General features: G+C 38.2%; 1 protein-coding gene across 3 annotated transcripts in view; it reads left to right on the top strand.

Annotated features, from left to right (window-relative positions):
* The window catches only part of SSH2 (slingshot protein phosphatase 2), a 246552-nt gene that overhangs the window by 903 nt on the left and 221841 nt on the right, over nucleotides 1-23808 (top strand). The window lies entirely within an intron of this gene.

The following is a 23808-nucleotide window of genomic DNA, read 5'->3' as shown; positions in this document are numbered from 1 at the left end:
ACGAGGTCCTGAAGCATCTGGCGCTGCTTGATGACCAGTGCCAATTCATTTACATCTCACAGACATTTATGCATCACACTCATTGCTCATGATCGTTCTTGTTCTCGAGTCGTGTTTGTATGGCTCGTTACTTCAGATGCCAGTGCCAGTGAAGCGTGCTTCCAGAAGGAAAATACCCAGTAACCAGCCTTTTCCTGCTGGGCCCTTCTTTGCCTTCGCCCCACCCCCACTTTTTTGCGTTCCATTCTTTTAGGCTTTTTTTTTTTTTTCTGGAAATATTTATTTTTTAAAATGAAATATTGCACCAGTGGGGCGAAATGGGATCTTTAAAAAAAATCCAGATGTTTTAGAGGGAAATAGATGGAATGAATATATGAGAAATTGGAAAAACCATTTGGAACTTCCTATAGAACTGTAATTTTAAAAACTAGGTTGGTGGGTTTAGTAGTTTAAACTTGCAAACACGTAGTCAATATACACTGAAACACCTTCCACTGTAAAAATACTCTTAATTTATATATTAACTGAGGTGTGTGCTTTGACATCTTGAAAACATGCTGGTTTGTGATTTCAACATAGTTTCCTGAATTTCAAAATTTTATTGTGTAGTGTGTGGTGGTTTCCTTTTTTTCCCCCTGAGCCAGCTTTTGCACTTTGTGTGACTAAATTGGCAGCTATATCCTAATTCTAGAAGCAATTATACTTCAGAGGTTACCTTACCTTGTGTTGTTTCCAGAAGAACTAGCTGGGATTCTTGGATAGAAGTTCAGGGAGGCAGATTTTCATGCTAAGGAAGAACTTTGTAACAGCGGAGTGGACTGCCTTGCAAAATAGTGAGCGCTCATTATAGAAAAGTTCAAACAAAACTCTGGAGGTCCTTTGGCGTAGGAGATGGTGTAAGGGCTCTTTCTAACTCTTAAGATTATATGATTTTAGAATAACTGCACTTGAAAGCTTGTAAAATATTTAAGGGTCTTCTGAAGACAAGTATCATAAGGTTGGATGTGGTACTTGATGCTAGTTTTTGGAAAGTCATTAACATACCATCAGACCACTTTAATTCACTCTCCTTGTAAACCTTTTGAGGATAGTGGTTACCAGGCCTTATTTTGGCTGAGAGAGCAACTGAAGGTTAGTTTAGTTGAGCAAGTAAACCAGAAACCAGAATTATATTGACATGGTTTTCCTTGGGCATTGTTGAAAACAATTGATGATATAATAATAATATATGTATATCACATTATTATACTTATTTTCTTGAGGTGAATGATTAGTATACAGTAATACCATATCTATTTGATATAACTTCATTAGCCAACACTTGCTTATTTTAGAATCCTGAGGTATGTTAATAGGCACTTTGATATAGGTAATTAAATTGATCATGGGTAAACTCAGTTATAGAGCTAAATGACTGATACATCTACTTGCTATAGTAGCCTGATTATTTCATTTTATATGTGACCCTGGGAGAAAAGGAACCCTGGTACTGGGGTGTGTGTGTGAAACAGTCAGTGGGGTGTGTGTGTGTGTGTGTGTGTGTGTGTGTGTGTGTGTGTGTGAAACAGTCAGTGTTGTCAGCATAACTATGAGCAGTTACCTTTCCCTTTAAGTTGTCTTCCTATTCCATTTAACCCAGAACTTTTTCAGCTGAGTTTTGTCATGGTCCTTGTGTTCCAGTATTCGACTGCTGTCTGACTTGGATATATTTGCTGTTGTGTCTCTTGCTGCATGAAAAAGTTGAGTTTTTTGTTTTAAGAGAGGGCAGAAACAATCTACAGAACCACGAAAGGAGAGATTTAATTTTGTGAGGCTGGAGATTTAGATGTTGTTATCATTTTAAGCATTCTGTTACCGTGTTTCACTATAGGAGGTAAGACATTTTAATACTGTCAGCTCTTCAGTGTTTTTTCTTTAGGGATTAAATAAACCTGTTGATCATCTACTGGGTGTGAATGACTATTATAGTAGTAAGATGTGTAAGATATTGACCCTGTCCTTCAGGGTCATGTAATCTTGGGAGGGAGGGGGAGAGGGAAGGCATAGAGACTAGAGGAGGGGCAAGAATGAGATGAGAGAGTAGAAAAGGAGTGTGAGGGGAATGATACTGAATGTATATCAACAGCCAGTTTGTAAATGGCCATAAGTATTATATGAATTCAAATTAAGATAAATTCACTAGTGGCAATAGTAGTGAAACCAATATCTAACATGTAACTACCTTACATGGATTATTTACTCTTCACAGCATGCAATTTCTTTTATCTCCATCTTACTGATGAAACTGAGGCAAAGAGCTATTAAGAAACGTACCCAGTGACACTCAGCTGTTGAAGATGTAATTCAAACCCAAATGTGTCTAGAATCTTCCATCTTTTCCCTTCTTGAGAATCAAAGAGAAGTATAACATAGTTAGGTGACTCTTGAACTAGGCCTTGAAGGGGAGGTTGAATGTTTAGAGACTGAGATAGAAGCTGGGGAGTAGAAAGTGTTCCAGGTGGAGAGAAGCTGTATACACCAAGACTCAGAGACAGAAACATACAAGGCATATCTGAGGAGATTTAAATAGACCAGTTTGAGGAAGGATTTGTTTGGAAGAGTGGTAATAGATAAAGCTGAGGAGGCAGCTAGGGCTGCAAAGGGACTGCTGAGCTTAGGAATTTGAACTTGACAGAGATGGTAATAGAGAGTCCTTAGAGGTTTTGAGCAAATATGATCACAGTAGTGTTTTAAGAAAACTGATCCACCAGCTATGGGCCAGGGGAGTTGAGAGAGGGAGAAAAGGCAAAGGTAGAGCCTGTTAGAGGCTGTTACGGTGGCCTAGGTGTGAATAGTAAAGGCTTGAACTGGGAGTGGGAAAGAGAAGGACAAATGCAAGGGACTGTAGAAAAGACACACGGAGCCTGGGCTTATTGGATATAGGGGAGAAGGGATCAGAGATGTCAACTCTTGGAATATATTGTTCTTCCCAGATAATAGATGTTTTTAATTAATTGAAGCAATTTAAGAATGCCCTCTTACCTTCTATCTTTCTGGTATGAATTTTCTGAACAGATATCTATATTGACCCAGGGTTATATAAATACAGTGAAATACCATAAAAATCTTTTGCTTTTGTATAGTGCTCTATACTTTTCAGAGTGTTTTGTGTTCATGGTCTGATTTAATTATAGAATAGCCTCAGAAGTTACACAGGACAGATATCAACGTTAAAAGGCTTACTGAAGATGACAAAACTGGTTGGGATAAGATCTAGCTCTAGAACCAAGTTCCATGGCTCCTGGTTCATATCTCTTTCCATGGTGTGGTAAGACAAACAGCATATTGGTTTCTGGTCCTGAGAACTTGACTGCCAGTAAAGGAATCAAGACTTGAGGTGCAATTAAGAACTTACACTGTCTTTTGAGTTCATCTATATATTGTCTATTTTGACTGTCTGGAACAGAATCATCTAAGTTTGTACAAATCATTTTTTGGTGATACCCTTATTTGAAGCCTATTATCTCTTAGTTTACACAGAAAATCTTATAAACTTGAATATTTAGTTTCCATACTCCTAGAAGATTACCAGCAGCAAAATATGAATGGAAAAGGTCAGGCGCTGCTAAAGGCAGGCTCCTTATAGTTCTGGGAAATGATAGTTGATGTTTTTACAGCAAGGGCAGAGGAAGAAAACCTATAAATAGCTGACCCAAGGAAAAAATTTAGCAGTTAGGGACTACTTAATGTAAGGGCAAGTATATTCTTCTAAGACCCAGTACTCCTTTAGAGCAGCTTTTATATAGTTCTAATGATGATTCCAAATCTTTATAAGAAAGCTTAATCTTGTTTTGTCTTGGTTTAAGCAGTCAGGATTGAGTAAAGTGTGTTTATAGATAAAGACCCATCCAAGTTTCACCAAAGTCTTAATGTTTAAGATGCACACTTTAATTGGGAAATTCATTTATCTATATATATACAAATGGGTATGTGGGATAAGTAGATATTATTAAATGATATATATTCAAATATGACCACACCTCTCTCCCTAGGCAGAGAAAATAAAGTCATAAAATATGAAATTGACTTATATAAAATAAAAGTGATGCTTTAGAAATTTTTGTAACCTATAGAAATAATACAGGCCAATTGTAGGAAATCTGGAAAATATGGAAAAGCACAGAAAAGAGAATGAAAGATATGTGCCGTACAGCTGAGCGTTTATTTTTATATAACTGAAGTGTTGCTGTATGTATAATTCTGTATGCTTTTTTAAAAAGTTTTATATATATCATAAGTGAAAGTGAAGTCGCTCAGTCATCTCTGACTCTTTGCGACCCCGTGGACTGTAACCCACCAGGTTCCTCCGTCCATGGGATTCTCCAGGCAAGAATACTGGAGTGGGTTGCCATTTCATAGGTGTATGCGAAATCACTTAAATGGCTGCATTGAGTAGTTATAACTCATTCTAACCTCTCCATTATTGGTGAATATTTAGGTTGTTTCCAACTTGTAAATTACATTGCAGTGACCATCATTGTGCATAAATATTTGACAGTGTTTTGGAACATTTATTAAGATTTCAAGAAATACAGTTACAGGATCTCAGAGTATAAACAATTTTATGATTCCTGTTGCATGTTTATACTTTCTAGGAAGATTGTTTCCAATTAACATTTACTCCAACCAGCATAGTGTAAGAATGCTCATTTCTCCTAGCTTTATTAACACTGCATATTCTCATTTTATTGTTAATCATTAATAATTTTTGAGGATAAACAGTAGTACCTAGTTGGCTTGATATATATTTTATTATTAGACAAGTTGAATATTTTTGAGATGTTTATTAGGCATTTTTGTTAACTTTCTTTAGAAAGATAGCTTTATTGAAGTATAGTCTACAAGCCCTAAAATAAACCTGTTTTAATAAGTGTACAATTCAGTGATTTTTAGTAAACTTCCAGAGTTATTCAACTACAGTCCTGTATTTCCATTTTATGAACTGTGCATCCTTTTCAACCTATGTATGCTTCTGGTACATTATGAATATTAACCCTTTATTCATTAAAACTGTTTGATTTTTAGGTGTTTGTATTGCCCTTAGAATAAAGTCTACACTCCAGAGTTTTGCTCGCAAGACTTTTAATAAGACAACCTTGCTTACCTCTTCAGCCTTGTCTCTTCCCAAGTCCCTGCCTTGCACACTGCTCAGTCAAGCTGACCTGCCATGCTCCCTTGGATCTCTAGGCTTTTGCACATGCTGTTCCCTTTACCTGGAACACCTTCCCTTCATCTGTTTACCTGACTAATTCCTACTCATCCTTCAGGTCTCAGCTTAAATGTCACTTCTTCTGGGAAGCTTCCCTGACTCCACTCCCAGACTATGGTAGGTGCTCCTTCTACGTGCACCATAGCACCCTATACTTACCCATCATGGCTCTTATCTCTTTATTGTATTTGACCGTTTGATTGCTTACCTCCCTAACTAACCTTTCAGCCAGGAACTTGGTTTATTGATATATTTTTGTATCACCAGGGTCAAAAATATTGGACTATGGATCAATGGATGGATTGATGGATATAGTCATAGTTAGCAATTTTTTCCATTGTTTTTAAGCATTATTTTGTTTCCAGAAGCCCCCAAAATATGACTACCCTTAAGATTTTGGATACATATTGCTGTTTTAGGTTGAATCAAGCTTTGTTGACAAGCTGTGTATAAAAATGTCTGCTTCATTGTACCCTTATCAATCCTGAATGTTGTCATCATTCTTTTTTTAATCATAATAGCTCTTGTATATTGAACATTTACTGTGTACCAAACACTGTGCTAAATACCTTATATACATTATATTGTTTTATATTGTTTAATTTTTTCTGACTGTACCGTGCAACGTGTGGGATCTTAATTCCCCAACCAGGGATCAAACCTATACCGTCTGCATTGGAAGGTGGAGTCTAAACCATTGGGCCACTGAGGAAGTCCCCAGTTGTTTAATTTTTACATCACTCCTGTGGTGTAGGTATTATTATTATCTCTAATTTACAAAGAAAATTGAATCTCAAGGAAGTAAAATGAGTAAGGTAAAACCTTGCCAACGGTTATAGTTCTGGTGTCTGAACCCAGGACTCTCTTCACCACTAGTATTTTGTTGTTTTAAGTTAGCTTTCAAAAAAAAAATCAGAAGTTAAACATTTTTCAAATAACTTACTGTTATTTGTTTTATAGTCTCTGTTTCAGTCAGTCATGTGTTTAGCCAAGCTTTCTTTGTGGATAATTATTTTTGCCATATTGATTTGTAAATATTTTTCATATACTTATAACAATCTTTTTTTGTTATGTTGCATGTTTTGCCTTAGTTTTCATTTGCATTTTGTTTTTTATTCATTTTGATGTACAGACATTAAAACATCTTAATACTGTCATTTCAAAGTCTTTGTGTGTTTCCATTGTTTTTCTACTTTGTTCAATTTTCCATCAATAGAACAGAGAAATAGTCACTAGTATTTTCTTAAGTTGTTTTGTAGATTACATTTATACTCAGTTTTACTGCATAATGTGAATACTAAATTAATTTTGTTCCAAATAGTTAACTTGTCCCAGTTCATTTTATGTAACAACCACTCCTTTTTCCTAATTCCACCTCTGAGAAGCACTGCGTTACGAGTACAAGCTAGAGTGTGTTCCAGTGAAGTTCCATTGCTCTTCCCACAGGAGCTTTCTTATTATTTAGTATTCATTAAATTGCATGGACAGAAAATAAACAAACTAGCTAAGATTTTAAAATGTGACTGGTTTGAAGGAAGAGCAGGCCTTTGGTACTCAAAAGGTGTCTTCAGGTCTCTCATCCTTTCTCTGTGGCTTTAAGTGAGAGGGAGCAGATTCTAGATTATGCCCATTCTGAAAAAGGCACCGTGCAGAGCCCACACTGCCATCCCATGTAGCACCATTGCATGATATGTTCCTGGTTCCAGCGGCTTAGCGCTTTGCAGTTTTTCCATTAAATGCCTGCTGTCATGTTGGCTACACAGCGCCTAGCCCATAGTAAGTATTTCCATGTTCATATTTTTCATTTACTTGTTCACTCATTCAAGAAACCTAGCAGTAGGAGGGAAACTACTTTTAAAAAACACAAACAACCTCTATGTCTATTGACAAGACTACTCAATTTGAAATATGCCAGAGGTCCTGTGTACCTGAGAGGAGAGACCTTAAGGAGTCTTGTTAATCAGCAAGTAGGTAATGAGTGCTGTTTTGTGCAGGTAATGCCATCCATTCTCTTCCTCTGGTTTTCAGCACTGAATCCTTTTCAGATACACTTACAAACTGCCCTGCATTTTCCTGTGTAGCTGAGCAGCACAGCTGCTGTTCACAGGGCCCCTCATTTTCCTGTTTGTCAGGAGAAAGTCAGGTGAGGTGATCTTGGCTCCAAAATGTAGTGAAAGCTCCCATGATTCCCTAGATTTCCTGAAAGCGAAATAATTTCACTTAGTGGGAGAGGCTATGCTTAGAAAGAAATGGGCAGAAGTAATCTACTGTGTTACAGCCTTGATTTTTTTCTTGAAGCTGCTTATTGTTGTTTTTTTTTTTTTTTAAGATAATTTAGTATCTTTTTGTATCCTGTGCTATCCTTGATTCTGAAGGTATCTATTTATCTACTCATTCATGCCAGGATTGGGGCTTCAGCAGCCAGTTAGTCCCTGGCCTCAGGAAGCTTAGAGTATATTAAAAAAGTAATTATATTACAGTGTAGTAATCATAATTGATGTGTAAGCCTTGAGGAAGACAAAGAAGACCAGCAAGGACTTCTGAGTCCTTGCCTTAGAATTTATAGGTCTAGTAGGGGAAGGCAGCTATAAGCTAAGCATGAATTAAAACAAAACAACGACCTAGGATGGTGAGTGGAATAGGAGAATTGCAAACCAAGTGTGAGCATGGATGGGAAGGAGATGTCAGTTTTCTACGAGATACTGGACAGAGAATGTTTAATGGATTAATTGGAAAAGTTGGAGGAGCAAAAGATTTTTGGAGCTAAGAAAATGAAAGGTATGTTTATTACTTCCAAATATTAAGTATTAATCTTTTTCAGTTCTATTCACAATTAGAAGTCAGTTTCTCCACAAGGTGATTATTGTATAGTTTGTTGTCTAAGGCATGGTAGCCAGACACAGACGCTTCTGTCTTTGCAGAGTGTGTGTTTGTAGGTACTACCTTGTCCCTCTCCCTGCTCTGCACCTTCCCCTACTTAAAAACAACAGCAACCTCTTTTTTTAATGCTTCATGCATGTGAATGTATGAAATTATATTCATTGAACTTTAAGGGTAGACATTCTGTGCAAGTTAATCATTAGAGCAATGATTCTCCAATTGTTGCTTCAGACACTTTTATAGAAAGAGCAACAATTTGGAAGAGCCCCTTTTTTCCACAATTATGATATGTAGCACGTCTCAGGCAAGAATTAAAATAAATCACAGGTTAGCAACTCATAACACATTATCTTAATCTATTAGGGAAGCTCACTGATTCTTTGAGGTTTAAGAAAGTGATTGTGGTTTAGAATAAAAATGGTATCTGCCAATGATTATAATATAAATCACATGGGAGTGGAGAATCCCTGAAAATATTTTCATTTCTCCCTTCTTAGGCCTTCAGAAATGCCTGTAGCAACATGAAGCAATTTAGCACAGTGGTTAAGAGTGTAAGGTCTGGAAAGAGCCTGCCTGAATCTGAACCTCACCTTTAGAACTTTCTAGACTTAGACAAGTCCCTTAACAGTTCTGTGCTTCAGTTTGCCCATCTGTGAAGGTATAATATAGTACTTCTTGCACAGAAATAAAAATTAGAGTGCATTAGCATCATGCCTGGCACCAAATATGCATGCACTCATGAAGTATTAGTCAGTTTTATAATGATGATAATTTAGAGTTGCTATTTGGTTGTTAAGCAGTTTTTCATTATAACACAAGTTTGGTGGGTAGGATATTTTTTTTATGACAATATAATTCACATGAACAGTCTATTTCAAGGATTAGTTTCTCTTTTTTCTCTCTTTTGTATATTTTTTATTCAATAATAGCTACATTTTAAACATTGGGGCATCTTAGCTCTAGTTGCCAATCTCTGTGACAGAGTAGTTGTGTATGATTTTGTAATGACCCTGGAGCGCCATAAAGAATGATTAATGCAACTACAATCTTTAAAGATCTTTTCCCTTTGGGAAGTTATCAATTTTTCTAGGCCGTGCTTGCTGCTGCTGCTAAGTCTCTTCAGTCGTGTCCGACTCTGTGTGACCCCATAGACGGCAGCCCACCAGGCTCCCCCATCCCTGGGATCCTCCAGGCAAGAACGCTGGAGTGGGTTGCCATTTCCTTCTCCAAGGCATGAAAGCGAAAAGTGAAAGTGAAGTCGCTCAGTCCTGTCCGACTCTTAGCGACCCCATGGACTGCAGCCCACCAGGGTCCTCTGTCCATGGGATTTTCCAGGCAAGAGTACTGGAGTGGGGTGCCATTGCTTAACAGCATATTAATCTATTGGATGTTTTGCTCTATGGTAGCACAGATCTTCTTAAGTGGTCACCTTAGTTTGTATCATAGGCTATATGTGTTCGTGCTTTTAATGATTGAGGTTATGAGTCGTGTGGCAAAACAGAACAGAAATTGATGGATTTTTTTTTTAAAATGTGGAGAATCTGAGGACACTGAGTGTGTTTCAAGGTGTTTATGGATTTAAATATATCTTTGTACGTGGAAATAATGCTTTCCAAGGAATTGATGGTTTCGAATTGTGGTACTGGAGAAGACTCTTGAGAGTCCCTTGGCCTGCAAGGAGATCAAACCAGTCAATCCTAAAGAAAATCAGCCCTGAATATTCACTGGACAGACTGATGCTGAAGCTGAAGCTCCAGTACTTTGGCCACCTGATGCAAAGAGCTGACTCATTGGAAAAGACCCTGATGCTGGGAGGAATTGAGGACAGGATGAGAAGCGGGCAACAGAGGATGAGATGGTTGGATAGCATCACTGACTACAATGGCCGTGAGTTTGAGCAAACTCTGGGAGATGGTAGACAACAGGGAAGCCTGGCATGCTACAGTGCATGGGGTTACAAAGAGTCGGTCATGACTTAGCAACTGAACAACACAACAACAAGGAAATAATAGTTGAGAAGAATGATCTGTCTAATCCAGCTATACAAGGAGTTGGCAGTAGAAATTGAATGCAGCTTTTTGAAGATGTACTTCCAAAGCAACTGGATAAACTCACATTTAACAAGAGAGCTTTGGTTTAGACTTTGGTTGCATTTAGATTACAGTTTTTATTATTGAACCTTGTCAGAAAATAGAGATAACCTATTTCTTCTTGAGAGAGTGCTGAAAAGGATTGCCTTAAGATTTCTATGAGCACAATATTTTGATTTGTCTTTTTGATTTGTCTTCTACAAGCTGTAACTTTCTCAACTCGGAGCACTTTTATGCTGATTCTGTGGTTTCCAATTAAACTTCAAAGGAAACTGTACAGGCTGTAAAGGAAGTTTAGTTAGGCAAGGTGTGGCTGAAAAACCCAGGAACTCCTTCACTTGCCTACAAAACATTCTTGCAGGATACAGAATCTTAAAAGATGAAATATAAGGCTCTTAGGAGAAAGAAAGTATTCTTAGGAGATTTCCATTTAAGCACCATTTTTGTGAGATTTTAATCTGTAATAATTTCTTATTCTTAAAAAAATGAGAAAATTTCACTGAACAAAACTTAGTAAAATCTTACTGTGTTCTTAAAATTGTCTTACCGAAGAATATAATTGTGGCACAGAATGAAGTTTAAAGGTCCAAGGATGATTTTTTTAAACTTGAAAAAGAGTTTTATTATTTATTTTGGCTGTGCTGGGTCTTCCTTGCTGCATGGGCTTGTCTCTAGTTGCGGCAAGTGGGAGCTGCCCTTTAGTTGCCATACACAGGCTTCTCACTGTGGTGGCTTCTCTTGCTGTGGAGCGTGGACTCTAGAGTGCATAGGCTTCAGGAGTTGGGGCTCTCGGGCTCTATAACATGGGCTCAGTAGCTGTGGCACACAAACTTAACTGTCCCATGGGATCTTCCTGGACCAAGTATCCAACCCGTGTCCCCTGCTTTGGCAGGTGGATTCTTTGTTACTGGACCACCAGGGAAGGCCCCAAGGATGATGTGAACCTCAATGTTTCATGAGCTTGTTTAGAATACCAGTATATGGCAGTTAGAACAGTTGCTCACAAAATTAGTCTTTGGTTTGTTTCCAGTTGTCTTTTCAGGTGATTCATGGTGCTTAGAGGAAAACAGTGTTTTAACAGGTCCCAGACTTACATTTTTTTTTTCCCCCATAAATGTTTTTTTCTCTTTATTGAATGGCATTCCTTTGCAGACATTTATTAAGTCCCTAAGTGCACGTTTTGGAGAAGGCAACGGCACCCCACTCCAGTACTCTTGCCTGGAAAATCCCATGGACAGAGGACCCTGGTGGGCTGCAGTCCATGGGGTCGCTAAGAGTCGAACACGACTGAGCGGCTTCACTTTCACTTTTCACTTTCATGCATTGGAGAAGGAAATGGCAACCCACTCCAGTGTTCTTGCCTGGAGAATCCCAGGGACAGGGGAGCCTGGTGGGCTGCCGTCTGTGGGGTCGCACAGAGTCAGACATGACTGAAGCCACTTAGCAGCAGCAGCAAGGTGCACATTTAAGCTTCTAGTACAACGTATTCTTTTTAAAAACAAGTTACCTTGTCTTGAACCATGCGATCTAGAAAATTGGATGATTGAGGTTCTTTGTTTTACTTTTTCTTCTTTCTGCTGATACACTGAAATCCCCTCTTTGATTTTGTACTTTTGAATTTTGTATTCTATTTGTGGCTCACATTTCTGAAATAACCATGATAGTGATTCTCTAATTAGAAATAACTTTTCTGCAATGGTTGTCTGGACTCCAGAGTGAAACCTTATAGTGTAGAATTGGATCACTTGTCCTAAATTCAAGAACAAGGAGCAAAATTATTGAAATGGATAATTGCCTTTAGAAAATATTTGAATATACAAGTGTTATTTGAAAATATATGGGTCAATAGTTGAGAAAATGCCTTATAATTATCTCCTGACCCCTCCCTAAAATTAGATAATTCTCTTTTCTCATTTTGCTTTTGCATACTTCACTTGATTTTTTATTGACTTTCTGAAATACCATTCTGGAAATGGAGAGCAGAATTTATTCAAGATCAGTAACCAATGTGACACTGATATTGAAATACTTTTCTTTTAACGCTGCTACTTTCTTGATTATATTTCTCTGAAGAAGAAGTATTTTGTACACTGATCCTCAGTATACTTTTCTTCCCTGCCAAATCCAGACCCTAAAAGACAGTTTCCGTCTCTGGCTAATTTAATAATGATTTTATGTCTTATGTTCTTGTTCTTAAGGGAGTAGGCTATAGTATAGCATAGTGGTTAAATTGACTCTTTTAGGTTCTAGAGCCAGATTCTGGAGTTAAAAATCCCAGCTCTCCCACTTACTAGGTGTGGACCTTGGGAGCTTTGATTTCCTTATCTTAAAGAATTATTGTTGGCTTTCATGAAATAACTAAATGAATGCTTAACACAGTGTCTAGGACTATAGCATAGTGAGTGTTCAGTAACAACTAGTGATTACTAATGTTAAGTAGATTTAATTCTTTGCTCTTTGCACAGAATTACTTAGCAGTATTTAATTTTTAAAGATTAAGATTATATGATTTGGAAGCTTTGCTTCTAAGGCAAATTTATTATGCTGCTGCTGCTGCTGCTGCTGCTAAGTCACTTCAGTCGTGTCTGATCTGTGCGACCTCATAGACGGCAGCCCACTAGGCTCCTCTGTCCCTGGGATTCTCCAGGCAGGAATACTGAAGTGGGTTGCCATTTCCTTCTCCAATGCATGAAAGTGAAAAGTGAAAGTGAAGTCGCTCAGTCGTGTTCGACTCTTTGCGACCCCATGGACTGCAGCCTACCAGGGTCCTCCGTCCATGGGATTTTCCAGGCAAGAGTACTGGGGTGGGGTGCCATTGCCTTCTCCAAAATTTATTATAGATGATGTATTTGGGTCTTCACTGAATTGTGTCAAATATGTATTACTTTCAGATGTATCACTTTATGACAAGTTGTACACCCTGGATTGAAATTGACACAACTATCTTTGTAATGGTAATGAAGTAATATGTAATGATATACATTTGAAGATAGAGAAAACTGTTCGTGGTGGTCTACAATTACCATTAAAGCTATCTAAATTCTTTTTAGATAAAGACACAGTGAACTTTTGCACTAAGTATATGAGTCCAGTGCTCACTGAGCACACATGAGTGATATTTAAAGTAATTCAGCCTTTCATTTATGTTTTTGTCTGAAGAATTGACAAGAAATGGTCTTTGGCAGTTGAGATAAATTTCATGTCTTGAAACGGCTTCTCGTGAAAGGTTCCATTATTTAGCTATCCTAAATGACAGTCTTTTTGAAATGTCCCACAACATCATCCCTCACCTGTGGCATTTGAGGTTTTTGTAATATTCTATCTTAACAGGTTTGGGTATCAGAATCCTAAGCCTTTTACCAGTAATGTGCGGTGGTGGTGCAAGCTCACATCCTGATTACTGAATCACAACCAGTCTCTTGTTTGGGGGGTTTTGGTTACAGTGATTTTTATATTTCTTTGCTACTTCTATGAAACAAATCCAGGATATTTCTTGGACCTTTGATTACTATTGAAATCTTGGAGTTTATTCATAAATATTGTTTCCTAGGGTTTCACAGAGTTCCAAAACTAGAAAATTAACTATCCTAATTCCTGTTAAATCATTTCCAGAGTTTGGTTCTTAGGGATAAAGTTCAAAATAACTCAACTTTTGGGCAGTTTCATAAGAGTTTTTGCTGTAGTAAAATCTGTACTATGCCTTTAGTAGAAATTGACTGGAGGTTTTCTGAGATGTTAGACATTCAGGTGGTCACGTTGATTCTAGGCTAGACATGCTGAGAGATGTAATTACAGAAGGTCACACATTTAAATGTGGTGGGATCAGGCAGGTGACTGAAATTAATGAAGCTGACTAAATGGGGCTTGCGGTAAGCTAGAGACCTTAAGCTCTCTTGTCAGAGGCTACCAATTGTGACCAAGTGAGAATGCAGACCCAGGAGAGGGAAAAGTCTTCTATTTCAAGAAACACTAGTAATGCAGACTTTCATGTGAAATCTCTTGGTTTTTAAATGTTGGCAACTAGATTGTCTGGGAGAGATTTTGGCTACAAGTAACAAAAGACCAAGTTTAAACCATAGGAATATTTTTGGTTTGTCTAGCAGGAAATCCAAAGATATGTAGTTGAGGACTAACTCACTCAGCAGCTTAACAATACCATAAGGATCCAAGTTCTTTACATCTTTCTGTTCTGTCATTAATAGTATGTTGGAGTCCCATTTTTATAATTGTCTTCACCTAAAGAATGTCTCCAGAGAAGGCAATGGCAACCACTCTGGTACTCTTGCCTGGAGAATCCCATGGACGGAGGAGCCTGGTAGGCTGCAGTCCATGGGGTCGCTAAGAGTCGGACACGACTGAGCGACTTCACTTTCACTTTTCACTTTCATGCATTGGAGAAGGAAATGGCATCCCACTCCAGTGTTCTTGCCTGGAGAATCCCAGGGATGGGGGAGCTTGGTGGGCTGCCACCTCTGGGGTTGCACAGAGTCGTACACGACTGAAGAGACTTAGCAGCAGCAGCAACAAAGAATGTCTGTTGTAGCTCCTGGCAGTACATCCATGCTTGATTCAAGACATGAAAGATACAGTGATTCCAGAAGTGAAAGATACAGTGCCAACAGTTAGCTTTACTTTTAATTAGGCAAGCAAAAGTTTTTCTGGAAACCAACTCAATTCCTAGCTGACTTCTCTTAAAGTCTCTGGCCAGAGCTTAGGTTCCATGGTTATCTCTAGCTGCAAGAGAACCTGGGAGTGCAAGCCTATGACTTTCCATCTTAATTGTTGAGTGGCAACAAGGGAGAAGATGTTTGGAAGGGCTATTGTCCAACTTTGTCCATCATAACAACTAATGAAGGTTAAAGAAATGTATTTTTGGAGCTAAACAGAACACATCTGTGGCCCAGTTTTGCCTTGTGGGCCACTTAGTTTGTGTTTAAGTCCTGCTATAAAGACTTGCTAGCAGTGTAGTATTGGACAAATTTGCTTAATCTTTTCTGTGCCTCTCATTCTTCATATGGAAAATGGACATAGAATATGGCAATATAGTATAGTGGTTAAGTGCAGAGGCTGTGGATCTGAAATCAGATCACAATCAGAATCAGAAAGAGCTAGTTGGATCCTATCTCTGCCAAGGAAGTTGCACAATCTCTCTGCATATTAATTCTTCTCTCAGTTCAGTTGTCGCTCAGTTGTGTCCGACTCTTTGCGAGCCCATGGACTGCAGCACACCAGGCCTCCCTGTTCATCACCAACTCCCAGAGTTTACTCAAACTCATGTCCATTGAGTCAGTGATGCCATTCAACCATCTCATCCTCTGTCATCCTCTTCTCCTCCTGCCTTCAATCTTTCCCAGCATCAGGGTCTTTTCAAATGAGTCAGCTCTTCATATCAGGTGGCCAAAGTATTGGAGTTTCAGCTTCAACATCAGTCCTTCCAATGAACATTCAGGACTGATTTCCTTTAGGATGGACTGGTTGGATCTCCTTGCAGTCCAAGGGACTCTCAAGAGTCTTCTCCAACACCACAGTTCAAAATTGTCGATTCTTCTCTAAGATAGGGTTAATACTTATACTTATTTCATGGAATCGTAATGAGGATCAAATGAGATACAGTGAAGTCCCACTTTAGCAGAGTTTGAGAGTTAACATATAGGAAAAAGTCAAATTATAGTCAAAATTAATCTTGAAAAAAAAATCCCTTAAATCACCCATAAAGAACAATATACATGTTGTTAGCATACAACTTTGTAACTGAGAGTATCCAACAGGCACAGTTTCTCCCATCTCATGCTCATTTTGTTGCATGCACTTGTTGAAGGTATGGCATGTACTAAAACCATGTGCACTAAACAATAACTTTTATTTTCATTCATATTTATTCTCTTCAGAGCACGTGTAATCAAATTAGCACAATTTGAATGGATATTTGATGCAACTCCAGAGTTACTATTTTGAGATGCTTAGCATAGAACCTGGCCCTTTTAAGCCTTCAATAAATGGTAGCTGTGTTGTTACTATAGGTATAGCATGTGATGTTTAAAGATGAAGAAATGGAGGTTGTCCAGGGCTTAGCTTGACTCCTGATGTGCAACATGGACCAATGATGATGTTTTTTGCCTGCCACACCAGCCAAAATTTATAACAGATGAGTGTAGCCAAGGAAATAATGTCACTATTTTAGGGGTTAAGATGAGAATTATGGATTGTATTTCAAGGGAAAATTCTTAACATTACTGCTTCCAAATTTAAAACCCCAAAGTAACATGATGCCCAGAAATATGCTATGCTGTTTTCTTTTTTATTGTTTAAGTTGTGACGTATGTCACTTACACAGAAGGATATTTTGATTTTTTTAATGCAGTTTTTTTTACTTGCTTATAAATGTATGGTGTAAAGGTTTTTAAACAACAAAGTGATACTAAATGGAATGCTCACCTAGAGCCAGACATCCTTGAATGTGAAGTCACGTGGGCCTTAGGAAGTATCACTATGAACAAAGCTAGTGGAGGTGATGGAATTCCAGTTTTGAACTATTTTAAATTCTAAAAGATGATACTGTTAAGGTGCTGCAAACAATATGCCAGAAAATTTGGAAAACTCAGCAGTGGCCACAGGACTGGAAAAGATCAGTTTTCATTCCAGTCCTAAGGAAAGACAATGCCAAAGAATGTTCAAACTACTGCACAATTGCACATGCTAGCAAAATAATGCTCAAAATTCTCCAAGCCAGGAGACAGTATGTGAACCATGAGCTTCCACATGTTCAAGCTGGATTTAGAAAAGGCAGAGGAACCAGAGATCAAATTGCCAACATCCGAAACAAAATTTGGATCATAGAAAAAGCAAGAGAATTCCATCTATTTCCGCTTTACTGTCTATGCCAAAGCCTTTGACTGTGTGGATCACAACAAACTGTGGAAAATTCTTCAAGAGATGGGAATACCCGACCACCTTACCTGCCTCCTGAGAAATTTGTATGCAGGTCAAGAAGCAACAGTTAGAACCGGACATGGAAAAACAGAGTGGTTCCAAATTGGGAAAGGAGTATATCAAAGCTGTATATGGTCACCCTGCTTATTTAACTTATATGCAGGGTACATCATGCGAAATGTCGGGCTGGATGAAGCACAGGCTGGAATCAAGATTGCCGGGAGAAATATCAGTAACCTCACATACACAGATGATACCACCCTTATGGCAGAAGGTGAAGAACTAAAGAGCCTCTTGAAGAAAATGAAAGAGGAGAGTGAAAAAGTTGGCTTAAAACTCAACATTCAAGAAACTAAGATCATGGCATCTGGTCCCATCACTTCATGGCAAATAGATGACGAAACAGTGGCAGAGTTTATTTTTTGGGGCTCCAAAATCACTGCAGATGATGACTGCAGCCGTGAAATAAAAGGTGCTTGCTCCTTGGAAGAAAAGCTATGACAAAACTAGATAGCATATTAAAAATCAGGAACATTGCTTTGCTGACAAAGGTCCATCTAGTCAAACCTATGGTTTTTCCAGTAGTTATGTATGGATGTGAGAGTTAGATTATAAAGAAAGCTGAGCACTGAAGAATTGATGCTTTTGAACTTGTGGTGTTGGAGAAGACTCTTGAGAGTCCTTTGGGCTGCAAGGAGATCCAACCAGTCCATCCTAAAGGAAATCAGTCCTGAATATTCATTGGAAGGTCTAATGCTGAAGCTGAAACTCCAATACTTTGGCCACCTGATGAAAAGAACTGACTCATTGGAAAAGATCCTGAAGCTGGGAAAGATTGAAGGCAGAAGGAGAAGGGGACGACAGAGGATGAGATGGTTGGATGGCATCCCAACTTGATGAACATGAGTTTGAGCAAGCTCGGGGAGTTGGTGATGGACAGGGAAGCCTGGCGTGCTGCAGGCCAATGGGATCTCAAAGAGTAAGTCATGACTGAGTGAACTGAACTGAAGATGTTAGGAAGCCCTAAAGAGAAAATTCATCTGGGAATCATTCATCCAGGATGTTAACCATTTTCAAGTAAAGCTACAGTGAACCATAATTGGACTGTGAAGAAGGCTGAGCGCCAAAGAATTGATGCTTTTGAACTGTGGTGTTGGAGAAGACTCTTGAGAGTCCCTTGGACTGCAAGGAGATCCAACCAGTCCATTCTAAAGGAGATCAGCCCTGGGATTTCTTTGGAGGGAATGATGCTGAAGCTGAAACTCCAGTACTTTGGCCACCTCATGCGAAGAGTTGACTCATTGGAAAAGACTCTGATGCTGGGAGGGATTGGGGGCAGGAGGAGAAGGGGACGACAGAGGATGAGATGGCTTGATGGCATCACTGACTCGATGGACGTGAGTCTGGGTGAACTCCGGGAGTTGGTGATGGACAGGGAGTCCTGGTGTGCTGCGATTCATGGGGTCGAAAAGAGTCAGACACGACTGAGCGACTGAACTGAACTGAACTGATTACAGCATTGACACATATGCCTAACAAGATCTTATACTACTGACAAAAAATACTTCTTGTGTATATAAAGATACAATAATCTTTGTACACTCATTCTCTGAGTAATGTGAAGTTGTTGCTTAAAATACTTGGGGACTTCAATAGCTTGGGTCAGATTGTGGTGCTCAAATATAATTAATTATAAAGAGTATGGCATAAATATAACTTAAGAAATTGCCACATAGGAAGACAAATAGACCCTCCCTTTTTTTAGAGGAAGTACTTATTTTGTAGGTCACTATAGATAAAGATGCAACCTCTGAATGTTTTTCTTGGGCCAAAATTTGAATGTAAGAATAACAGTGATAGAAAGTAAAACTCTAAGATCAACAATATGCTTTTGTTCAAGTGCTGTCAGATATATTCTACTGAAAGTAAAGTTGTCTAAACTTGTACCTTATCACTTGTTGCTTGGTATAGAGTTGTTTTAAAGGAGGAAAATCTTGTTTTAAAGTGACTCATTAAAAAAAAAAATAAAGTGACTCATGAAATGATGTAGTATGTTAGTAATGGTGTGGTGTTTCTTAGCTCAATATGAGCACGGGTAATAACAGATACTGGCAATTCTCCCATAGAGTTTAACTTATATTGCAAATTTTTAGGAATCTGTGTCTGGGTAGGTACCTGATTCCAGAAAGTTAGTAGTAAGAATGGGTAAATATCAGTACTGTATGACCACAGAAATTAATGTGGCATTTATAGTATATGAGTTTATACTTTTACTACTTTAAATATCTTGTGGTCTCTCTTATCTGTGATTATTTTTCTCCTAATATCCTTTGAGATCTGTTCATCTGCAATTGGATGATTTATCCATTTAGAGTTAATTAAATTCAGCTACTGAGTCTTATTTTATGATGTGTTTTTTCTTTTTTAATCTTACTATGGTTATGGAACTAGGTCTTAATGGAAATTTGATTTTTGTATCTTGATAGCTTTATAGGTATTGCCATGATATCAGGAAATACTGTTTGCTAGTAAAAGGGGGACAGGTATAGGTAGCTGGAAAGTTACTTAGACATTTATTTTCTTACTTAAAGAGATTTAGAGGTTTTTCTACTTTTCTATAAGAGAAGTTGTGTTGAAATGTAAGTCATTTTTACAATAAGTAAGTGTATAGTCTTTAATAATAAATCTTCTAAAGCTAAGAGAGGTTTGGAGAAACTCTTGATGAAAAACGTAGGAAAAGGATTGAAACATGAATAAGGTTTTGGCAGGGATGATGCACTTTGACTCTTCTGGTCTTATCTTGGAGAGAATTACAGAGTTTTAAAAAGCAAGAAAACATCTAAGGCAGATGTTGATGAAGAGACGCCAATTTGGCTCTGGACTTCTGTTTTTTCTGTATTTATTTGGAAGATTTCAGTTAGTTAAGGAGTTCCAGGATTTGGATAATAAGATTAATTCTTTTTAAAAAACAAAAAAGAGCTTTTACATGCAAAAGACTGTTGTCTAGTCTCTAAGGGAAGTGGACAGTGTACTTGTGCAAATGATGCAACTTTGCTTAGCATCTTTGGAACTCCTTTTTTTTTGGCATTGCCTTCAGCTCTTATAAGTATCTTCAAAGGTAGCAAATCTTCCTTTGAAGGTGAATTTGATTTTTGGAAATAGCCAAATATAATGTGTATCCATATCTGATGAATATTAATTAAACAATCTAAAACATCTTAATTGAATGCCTTTTATATTTCAGGCCCTACAGGTATAAGGATGTTTAAAATAATCAGTCCCTGCCTTCAAAGCTGTGAGACAAGAGTTGGTACATACCCCTGGGGCAGATGGCACATGGAAAGACTGGAGACAGGTTTGGTCTGATTGAGACCATTTACTGAGCTTTTGCCTAAATGTTTAAATATGTGAATACTGTGTGGTAAATACTTCACGCATTTAGTCCTTGTGAATTAGTTATCATTATTCCCATTTTATAGATGATGAAGCCAAGATTCAAGGTTGCACATGTTAGTAAGTGTCAGAATCACTTGTTGACTTTAGAGTTGGATTGAAACCTCAAAAGTAAATGAGATCACCTATGGTGAATATGTAAGTTGAGACAAGTGGATGACTAAAGGCATGAGATGAGTGAAGCACTAAAAGTGAACTTTTGAGGAACTTGGACCTTTGAGAGGCTAGTGGAAGAGAAAGATCCTGCAGATAAGACTGAAAAGGAACATCAAGAACAATGTTACCCAAAACATGTTTCTCAATTTGTCCTATGAGGTAGTTCTTTAAAAGGGAAGGAGGAGTCAGGTAAGTTTGGGAAACACTGCTGACCTCATCTTGTTAAGTCGTAATTCACATCAGTGTTGATGTGGGAAATCCTAAGAAATATGAGAAATCCTATAGTAAAGAAACCTGTTTAACTTTAATACCATATTTCCCCAATCTGTTTGATCATGAACTCTTCTCTCCTTTTTTTTGCATACGTCCCACTGATCCCAGAACTGAAGAATCCAAGTGAGTGTGGCATCAGAGACTCTAAGCAGAGAGGGAGTTTAGGAAGGAACTGGTCACTGTTGGATCAGATGTCTCAGAGAGTTCAACAGAGCCAAGAGGAGTAAGTGAGTTGACTTTGGCAATGAGGAGGGCACTAATGACCCATGTGAGAGCAGCTACAGTGCAGTAAGTGGTCAGAAGACAATTGTGTTGTAGCCGGCTAGGAGATAAATGAGTGGTGAGGAAGGGGAGGTAGCAGGTAGAGATTGTTCTTATCAAAACCTTATTTCTGAAGGAAAGAAGAAAGTAATTAGAAAAGAGTGTGGGTGAAAGAAGGGCTCCTTTGTGTTATTTGGAAGAGACTTGAGAATATTTTTCTTATGAGGGGAAGGAGTCCTTGGGCAAGAAAAGGGTCAATATACGATAAGGAAGAGAGGATGATTCATGGAGCAAGAGTCTGGAGGAAATGGGAGGAGAAGGTTCCAGAAGATAGATGGAGAGATTAGCTTTGGAAGAGTGGGAAGTTTTACACTGAGCTTTGGTACCGTAATGCCCTTAGGAGATTCTGTTCAAAGTAAGGTTATATTTTTGTGTGTACTTTTTACAGCCTTACCGAATCCTCTGCCTTATTGTCATAGTGTTGGCTGTCATTCCTGCTGTCATCATGTCTTTGAGTAGTTCGTTACTTCTAATTTGCTGCTTCATAACCACTTTCAACTAGAAAACCTGGAAACTAAGCTCTTCAGAGTTGAGTATGAAGCAAGAGTAAATAAACTGAAGGTCTAGAAAGCATGTTGCCTCCCCTCCGAGGGATGGAGTTCATAAACTTTGGGACATGTCTTCTCTGCACTTCGAGTTCTGCCCCCCTCCCCCTTTTAAGGTGAACTCACAGAGGCGAGTTGCTTTGGACTTTCTACATTTTCCAGATGAAATACCAGATAAGGAACTTCTAGAAGTTATTTTGTTTATGCGTTTACTATTGAAAAAGTCTACTTGTACTTTATTTCTTTACTTTTTAAAATTCTGATAGAGTCTAGGAAAGTGATGGTATGAACAAGACATAAGGCTCTGAATTATAACCATTAAAATGTTCAAGAGTAAATATTCTCCAGTTAGTAGTAGCAGGTATTTGTGATGTGGTCTGTACTGAGGCCTTTTGATTTAAGTATGTCACTATATAAGAATGTAGTCCAGCTCTATGCTTTTTATGGCTATTTATGCTTCTTTCTCTAGAGCTCGATGGCCCTTTTGTTCAAATGAGAAGTCTGAAAGTGATGCAGTTACCTCTGGACTAATTTTCAAAAAAGTGTTAAGTTTGGAGGCTATTTTTTCTGTAACTAAGGTATATATTCAGCATTTTAGAATTTGTTTAGAAATGTACATTAAATCTGATGGGTTTCATCCAGATGGCGTAGCACAGGCAAGTGTTTATATTAAATGTATTTGCTAATCATCTGCACTGGACTTATGTGGAAACATAGCAAAGCAGATTCATGGGCTTCATCTCTGTCCTACCAAAGCTCTTGAAGTAGTTCAGGACTGTGTATTATTAATAGACTCTTGGATGATTCTGGTAGGCACTAAACAAATGAAATCTTCTGGTGCAGTGGATCCAACCTGTGATTAAGTTGAATCAATTTGGTTCTTCCATTGAGTGTTGGTAAAAGTATCCATGGTTAGAACCTAAGTCAGATGAGTACCTGTCCAGGTGCTTTTTGTGGGATGACCTTTAAAGTATTTTTCAGACTTATTATTTATTATTTTTATATTTTTGGCTGAACCACCAGGCATGTGGAATCTTAGTTCCCTGACCAGGGATCGAACCCACACCCTCAGCATTGAAAGTGTGGAGTTCTAACCACTGGACCTCCAGGGAAGTCCCAAACTTGCTATTTTTTAATAACTTCATTGACATAAAATTCATATTATTCAGTTAACACATTTAAAGTAGTCAGTGGTTTTTGGTTAGTCACTGATGTATGTACCTATTACCACTGCTAAGTCACTTCAGTCGTGTCCGACTCTGTGCGACCCCATGGACTACAGCCCACCAGGCTCCTCCATCCATGGGATTTTCCAGGCAAGAGTACTGGAGTGGGGTGCCATTGCCTTCTCCGACCTATTACCACAGTCGATTTTTATTTTTTTTTTGTTAGAGGGAACATGTTCTTTTATTTTTTTTTATTAATTTATTTTATTTTTTAACTTTACAATATTGTATTGGTTTTGCCATATATCAAAATGAGTCTGCCACAGGTATACACGTGTTCCCCATCCTGAACCCTCCTCCCCCCCACCTCCCCGTACCATCCCTCTGGGTCATCCCAGTGCACCAGCCCCAAGCATCCAGTATCGTGCATCGAACCTGGACTGGCGACTCGTTTCACATATGATATTATACATGTTTCAACGCCATTCTCCCAAATCATCCCACCCTCTCCCTCTCCCACAGAGTCCAAAAGACTGTTCTATATATCAGTGTCTCTTTTGTTGTCTCGTATACAGGGTTATTGTTACCATCTTTCTAAATTCCATATATATGCGTTAGTATACTGTATTGGTGTTTTTCTTTCTGGCTTACTTCACTCTGTATAATAGGCTCCAGTTTCATCAACCTCATTAGAACTGATTCAAATGTATTCTTTTTAATGGCTGAGTAATACTTCATCATGTATA

Source organism: Bos indicus, chromosome 19, assembly GCF_029378745.1.
Source record: "Bos indicus isolate NIAB-ARS_2022 breed Sahiwal x Tharparkar chromosome 19, NIAB-ARS_B.indTharparkar_mat_pri_1.0, whole genome shotgun sequence".
In the NCBI taxonomy this organism is placed as follows: Eukaryota; Metazoa; Chordata; class Mammalia; order Artiodactyla; family Bovidae; genus Bos; species Bos indicus.
The sequence above is the reverse complement of the archived record's forward strand: the minus strand, read 5'-3'. Positions and strand labels throughout refer to the sequence as shown.